Source organism: Rhipicephalus microplus, unplaced genomic scaffold (assembly GCF_043290135.1).
Source record: "Rhipicephalus microplus isolate Deutch F79 unplaced genomic scaffold, USDA_Rmic scaffold_151, whole genome shotgun sequence".
NCBI classification, from domain to species: Eukaryota; Metazoa; Arthropoda; class Arachnida; order Ixodida; family Ixodidae; genus Rhipicephalus; species Rhipicephalus microplus.
Genome location: NW_027464722.1, coordinates 215001 through 222650, shown reverse-complemented (window position 1 = coordinate 222650; position 7650 = coordinate 215001). Strand labels below are relative to the sequence as shown.

Here is a 7650-nt window from a genome sequence, read left to right as displayed (position 1 = left end):
GCGACCGTCGCTCGAGTAGGGCAAACCGCGTCTGCCGGGGCGGGCTTCGGGACGCCGATGCGAAAGTGGGAAACGCTGCTCGGATGTTCGCCGTTTTTGGCCGAGTGAGTGCTGGCACTCGGGCGAAGCCAAACGGGGCCGATTACGGCACGATATCGGCGTCTTTCGACGTGCCCGCCGGCGACCGTCGCACGAGTACGGTAAACCGCGTCAGCCCGGGCGGAGTTCGGGACGCCGATGCGAAAGTGGAGAACGCCGCTCGGATCTTCGCCGTTTTTGGAGGAGTGAGTGGCGGCACTCCGGAGAAGCCAAGGAGCGCCAATTAGCGCACGATATCGGCGTCTTTCGACGCGCTCGCCGGCGACCGTCGCACGAGTAGGGCAAACCGCGTCTGCCGGGGCGGGGTTTACGACGCCGACGCAAAAGTGGGAACCGCCGCTCGGATGTTGGCCGTTTTTGGCAGAGTGAGTGCTGGCACTCCGGCGACGCGAAAGAGCGCGAATGCGCCCACGAAAGTGGCGTATTTGGACGTGCGTGACGGCGACCGCTGCAGGAGTACGAAAAACCACGTCAGCCGGGGCGAGCGACACACGGCGGTCTGGGTGCTTATCGCTGCTATTATAGGGGCACCCCGGCAGACGCAGAAAAAAAAAAAAATTTTCGACCTTCTTTTTTGCTGGTCGAGCTCGGGTAACCCAGGTCGCAATGGGAGCCGCGCACGAAAGCGGCGTCGCGAGACGCGTTCGCGGTCGCTAGTCGCACGAGCTCGGCAACCGCGTCAGCCGGCGCAGAGTTCGGGATGCCGACGGCTAAGTGGGTACCGCTGCTCGGATGTTCGCCGTTTTTGGCCGAGTGAGTGCTGGCACTCCGGTGAAGCCAAGGAGCGCCAATTCGTGCACGATATCGGCGTCTTTCGACGTGCCCGCCGGCCACCGCCGCACGAGTACGGCAAACCGCGTCTGCCGGGGCGGGGTTCGCGACGCGTACGCAATAGTGGGAACCGTCGCTCGGATGTTCGTCGTCTTTGGCCGAGCGAGTGCTGGCACTCCGGCGAAGCGAAACGGGGCCGATTCGGGCACGATATTGGCGTATTTCGACGTGCTCGCCGGCGACCGTCGCACGAGTACGGCAAAGCGCGTCTGCCGGGGCGAGGTTTGCGACGCCGACGAAAAAGTGGGAAGCGCCGCTCGGATCTTCGCCGTTTTTGCAGGAGTGAGTGGCGGCCCTCCTGCGAGACCAAGAAGCATCGACTCGCGCACGATATCGGTGTCTTTCGACGTGCCCGCCGGCCACCGCCGCACGAGTACGGCAAACCGCGTATGCCGGGGCGGGGTTGGCGACGCCGACGCAAAAGTGGGAACCGCCACTAGGATGTTCGCCGTTTTTGGCAGAGTGAGTGCTGGCACTCCGGCGAAGCGAAAGAGCGCGAATGCGCCCACGAAAGTGGCGTGTTTGGACGTGCTTGACGACGACCACCGCAGGAAAACGAAAAACCACGTCAGCCGGGGCGAGCGACCCATGGCGGTCTGGGTGCTTATCGCTGCTATTATAGGGGCACCCCGGCAGACGCAAAAAAAAAAAAAATTTTTTTTCGACATTCTTTTTTGCTCGTCGACCTCGGGTGACCCAGGTCGCAGTGGGAGCCGCGCACGAAAGCGGCGTCGCGAGACGGCTTCGCGGTCGCTAGTCGCACGAGCTCGGCAACCGCGTCTGCCGGGGCGGAGTTCGGGACGCCGACGGCTAAGTGGGAACCGCCGCTCGGATGTTCGCCGTTTGTGGCCGAGTGAGTGCTGGCACTCCGGCGAAGCCAAACGGGGCCGATTCCGGCACGATATCGGCGTCTTTCTACGTGCTCGCCGGCGACCGTCGCACGAGTACGGCAAAGTGCGTCTGCCGGGGCGGGGTTTGCGACGCGTACGCAATAGTGAGAACCGTCGCTCGGATGTTCGTCGTCTTTCGCCGAGCCAGTGCTGGCAATCCGGCGAAGCCGAACGGAGCCGATTCGGGCACGATATCGGCGTCTTTCCACGTGCTCGCCGGCGACCGTCGCACGAGTACGGTAAACCGCGTCAGCCGGGGCGGAGTTCGGGACGCCGATGCGAAAGTGGGAAGCGCCGCTCGGATCTTCGCCGTTTTTGGAGGAGTCAGTGGCGGCACTCCGGTGAAGCCAAGGTGCGCCAATTCGCGCACGATATCGGCGTCTTTCGACGTGCCCGCCGGCCACCGTCGCACGAGTACGGCAAACCTCGTCTGCCGGGGCGGGGTTTGCGACGCCGACGCAAAAGTGGGAACCGCCGCTCGGATGTTCGCCGTTTTTGGCAGAGTGAGTGCTGGCACTCCGGCGAAGCGAAAGAGCGCGAATGCGCCCACGAAAGTGGCGTGTTTGGACGTGCTTGACGACGACCACCGCAGGAAAACGAAAAACCACGTCAGCCGGGGCGAGCGACCCATGGCGGTCTGGGTGCTTATCGCTGCTATTATAGGGGCACCCCGGCAGACGCAAAAAAAAAAAAAATTTTTTTTCGACATTCTTTTTTGCTCGTCGACCTCGGGTGACCCAGGTCGCAGTGGGAGCCGCGCACGAAAGCGGCGTCGCGAGACGGCTTCGCGGTCGCTAGTCGCACGAGCTCGGCAACCGCGTCTGCCGGGGCGGAGTTCGGGACGCCGACGGCTAAGTGGGAACCGCCGCTCGGATGTTCGCCGTTTGTGGCCGAGTGAGTGCTGGCACTCCGGCGAAGCCAAACGGGGCCGATTCCGGCACGATATCGGCGTCTTTCTACGTGCTCGCCGGCGACCGTCGCACGAGTACGGCAAAGTGCGTCTGCCGGGGCGGGGTTTGCGACGCGTACGCTATAGTGAGAACCGTCGCTCGGATGTTCGTCGTCTTTCGCCGAGCCAGTGCTGGCACTCCGGCGAAGCCGAACGGAGCCGATTCGGGCACGATATCGGCGTCTTTCCACGTGCTCGCCGGCGACCGTCGCACGAGTACGGTAAACCGCGTCAGCCGGGGCGGAGTTCGGGACGCCGATGCGAAAGTGGGAAGCGCCGCTCGGATCTTCGCCGTTTTTGGAGGAGTCAGTGGCGGCACTCCGGTGAAGCCAAGGTGCGCCAATTCGCGCACGATATCGGCGTCTTTCGACGTGCCCGCCGGCCACCGTCGCACGAGTACGGCAAACCTCGTCTGCCGGGGCGGGGTTTGCGACGCCGACGCAAAAGTGGGAACCGCCGCTCGGATGTTCGCCGTTTTTGGCAGAGTGAGTGCTGGCACTCCGGCGAAGCGAAAGAGCGTGAATGCGCCCACGAAAGTAGCGTATTTGGACGTGCTTGACGGCGACCGCCGCAGGAGTACGAAAAACCACGTCAGCCGGGGCGAGCGACCCACGGCGGTCTGGGTGCTTATCGCTGCTATTATAGGGGCACCCCGGCAGACGCAGAAAGAAAAAAAAAATGGGGACATGGCGTGCGTCACCGTGCGGCTTCGCAGCGTTGCCGAAGTCGCCGAGCCCTTCGACTGAGCCGAACGGCGGACAGGGAACGTTGGTCGGCCGTTCTAACCTGTCGGTGCCACGCCGAGACGTCGTTAAGGAAAACCGCGTCGTGGGCCTCTACGACGCCGTCGAGTCGTTGTACGTTTGGTGTCCAGCGTGTCGGCGGCGAGTAGCGGACACGTCGTTCACGACTTCGGTCTTTCGCAGTCGACGCGAACTTGCGGAGAGTCGTGGTGCCTCACGTTTTCGGCAGAAACCGCGGCGGAATTTTCCCGTGCGTGCGCGCACGACCTCGGTGCTGTGCCGTCAGCGTAGTGTTGCACAAACTCGTGGCCTACCCAAGGTGCGGTACGTTTGCGGCCGTATCCTCGGTGGGAATTTCGTGAGTAGGGTCGCAAATTCTACGACCTCGGCGGGTTTGAGAGCGACGTAGACTTGTGGCACGCTCAACATGCCACACGTTTCGGGGCACACCCGCGGTGAAATTTTCTCGAGTACGCTCGTATTAGGGCCCAAGGAGGTCTGGGTACTTATCGCTGCTATTATGTGGGGGTTCTCGTGAGCGGCGTACGCGAAAGCGACCGGGTGTCTGATATGCGGCGGGCTTCGGCCTCGTCAAGCGTGTCCTCGGGTCTGCTCCAGGGGAATCCACGGCAGTCGTCTGCAGCCTCATCCGCTTGATGCGTTAGGGGCTGGTTGTCGGACGGTGCCGTTTTACCACGATATCGAGGTGTGTTCCGTGTCGTCCTCGGGCGATTCAGATGCGAAAGCGCCGAAGACGCGGGCGTGACCCGTCGTCTGGCGGCTTTGCAGTCTCGGCTCCGTTGCTAGTTCCGGCCGGTCCACCGACAGTGCAGCGGGCTTGGGCAACCCGCACGGCGCGACCGAGTCGATGCAACGAAAAAGAGCGAGCATGAACGTGCTTCTTGCCGCACGGCTCCCACTCGTCTTTCGGGAAGGTTGTGCCGTAGCGAGCTCGAACGCCGTCATCTCGGAGTGCAAAATAAGCGTGTTGGGGCGCCTGAAGGTGGCCTCCGCCGCACACAGACTGCGTCCGGCCCGCCGAGGGCGAGGACGGACGCGCAGTCGAACGATTACCTGGTTGATCCTGCCAGTAATCATATGCTTGTCTCAAAGATTAAGCCATGCATGTCTAAGTACATGCCGAAATAAGGCGAAACCGCGAATGGCTCATTAAATCAGTTATGGTTCCTTAGATCGTTTCTTCCTACTTGGATAACTGTGGCAATTCTAGAGCTAATACATGCAGTGAGCCTGGAGCCCTTTGGGTAACGGGTGCTTTTATTAGACCAAGATCGATCGGGTTTCGGCCCGTATTGTGTGGTGACTCTGGATAACTTTGTGCTGATCGCATGGCCACGAGCCGGCGACGTTTCTTTCAAGTGTCTGCCTTATCAACTTTCGATGGTAGGTTACTTGCTTACCATGGTTGTTACGGGTAACGGAGAATCAGGGTTCGATTCCGGAGAGGGAGCCTGAGAAACGGCTACCACATCCAAGGAAGGCAGCAGGCGCGCAAATTACCCACTCCCGGCACGGGGAGGTAGTGACGAAAAATAACAATACGGGACTCTTTTGAGGCCCCGTAATTGAAATGAGTACACTCTAAATCCTTTAACGAGGATCAATTGGAGGGCAAGTCTGGTGCCAGCAGCCGCGGTAATTCCAGCTCCAATAGCGTATACTAAAGCTGCTGCGGTTAAAAAGCTCGTAGTTGGATCTCAGTTCCAGACGAGTAGTGCATCTACCCGATGCGACGGCTCGGACTGAACATCATGCCGGTTCTTTCTTGGTGCACTTCATTGTGTGCCTCGAGATGGCCGGTGCTTTTACTTTGAAAAAATTAGAGTGCTCAACGCAGGCGAGTCGCCTGAATAAACTTGCATGGAATAATAGAACAAGACCTCGTTTCTGTTCTGTTGGTTTTTGGAATACGAGGTAATGATTAAGAGGGACGGACGGGGGCATTCGTATTGCGGCGCTAGAGGTGAAATTCTTGGACCGTCGCAAGACGAACTACTGCGAAAGCATTTGCCAAGAATGTTTTCATTGATCAAGAACGAAAGTCAGAGGTTCGAAGGCGATCAGATACCGCCCTAGTTCTGACCATAAACGATGCCAACCAGCGATCCGCCTGAGTTACTCAAATGACTCGGCGGGCAGCTTCCGGGAAACCAAAGTATTTGGGTTCCGGGGGAAGTATGGTTGCAAAGCTGAAACTTAAAGGAATTGACGGAAGGGCACCACCAGGAGTGGAGCCTGCGGCTTAATTTGACTCAACACGGGAAAACTTACCCGGCCCGGACACTGGGAGGATTGACAGATTGAGAGCTCTTTCTTGATTCGGTGGATGGTGGTGCATGGCCGTTCTTAGTTGGTGGAGCGATTTGTCTGGTTAATTCCGATAACGAACGAGACTCTAGCCTATTAAATAGGTGCGGGGTTCCCAGCACCTTACAACCTTCTTAGAGGGACAAGCGGCTCCTAGCCGCACGAAACAGAGCAATAACAGGTCTGTGATGCCCTTAGATGTCCGGGGCCGCACGCGCGCTACACTGAAGGAAGCAGCGTGTCTTTATCCCTGTCTGAAAAGACTGGGTAACCCGTGGAACTTCTTTCGTGATTGGGATAGGGGCTTGCAATTGTTCCCCTTGAACGAGGAATTCCCAGTAAGCGCGAGTCATAAGCTCGCGTTGATTACGTCCCTGCCCTTTGTACACACCGCCCGTCGCTACTACCGATTGAATGATTTAGTGAGGTCTTCGGACCGATGTCCGGCGCGGCCTTTCGGTTGCGCCGGTCTGTTGGAAAGATGACCAAACTTGATCATTTAGAGGAAGTAAAAGTCGTAACAAGGTTTCCGTAGGTGAACCTGCGGAAGGATCATTAACGGATTGTGAAGGGTGAGCGCCTCAGCTGCGTCTGCGCCCGACACTTTCTGCCGCTGACCCCGTTTGGACGCGGGGTCGGCTTTTCCCCACGGGGCTGCCTGAATGTGGAGCGGCACCCCGTGACAAATTGTTGCGCCCAGCGGACGCCAACACCGCGACCTTGGACGGTCGGCCAGGTGGCGGACGCGGGTACAAACGGCGCAACGCACTCATAGGTCGGCTTTCGACCCGCCACTGCACCGTGGCTCGAAGCGCTCGAAATGCGCGACCCGACCGCTGCGGGACCGCCTAGTACTGTAAACAGGAGCGGCGGAGCGCGAACGGCGAGTCGTGGTTACGTCGGTAGAAGGCGAGGCTGCGCGTTCCCGAAACGCCAGCCGAGTGCCCTCCCGACCGTTCGAGCGTGCAAGAACGAGACCCGACAATCGCGCGGCGACTGCCAAGTACGAGAGGAACGGCACAAGCGTCGGCGGTCGGTCAAGGAACTGGCGATGTGACGGGTCCGCTGTGCACCAGTGCATACCGTCCCGCCGTCCGCGGCAAGCGCCTCCGCGTCCTCGGGTGACGGAGGCTGCCGGTCGGTTCTTGCAGGCGAGGGATCTCGCTGGCACCGGTTCGCGTTGACGCGCGGCCGGTCATGGCACGGCGATGCGACGGCCGAGGTGCGCAGTACTCGATGGAGGAACCGCACGCTCCGATGACCGTCCCGCCCTCCGCGGCGTATGCGTACCGACCGTAATGGTTGCAGCAGCGCCGGCCGGCTTTTGAATTCGCCACACGAAACACGGTGCGAGATCGCGGTTAGGGGAGCGTCGACGTTGCCAGGCGTTTTGCTTGCTGCCGAGGGAAAGGCGGCACGGCCACGTCGCGCTCGTCGCGATTAGCGGGTCTGCGCGCTTTGGGAAGGTGCCGCAACGACTTGCCGAAAGAGGAAGCACGGAAGAACGAGGGACTTGGACGTCCCGACAATTGAACGCACTTGCGGCCAGGCCCTTGCTGGCTTCGTTCTTCCGCCTCGAGTAGGCTCGTACGCGGCTCCGGCGCCGAAAGTGGTCCTTGGCACCGACTTCGGTGGACGTGGGAAGTGCCGCGCAAGTACGGCGCGCCTGGCTCCACCTGTTGGCTAAAGTAGGCAGCCGGATCGGCATTTTGGTGTGCGGTGGCAAACCGTGGATGCGAAAAAAGCTTGTGCGATTTCGTGGAACAAAAAGCGGGGGTCCCCCTTTTTATGCGGAGGAGACCGACCCGCC

General features: G+C 60.3%; 1 non-coding gene across 1 annotated transcript; it reads left to right on the top strand.

The window, feature by feature from the left end:
* Positions 1-4583: 4583 nt before the first annotated feature.
* Positions 4584-6398, top strand: LOC142791208 (small subunit ribosomal RNA). Its single transcript, XR_012890071.1, has one exon. It is a non-coding gene; the product is annotated as a small subunit ribosomal RNA (ribosomal RNA).
* The last annotated feature ends 1252 nt before the right edge of the window (positions 6399-7650 follow it).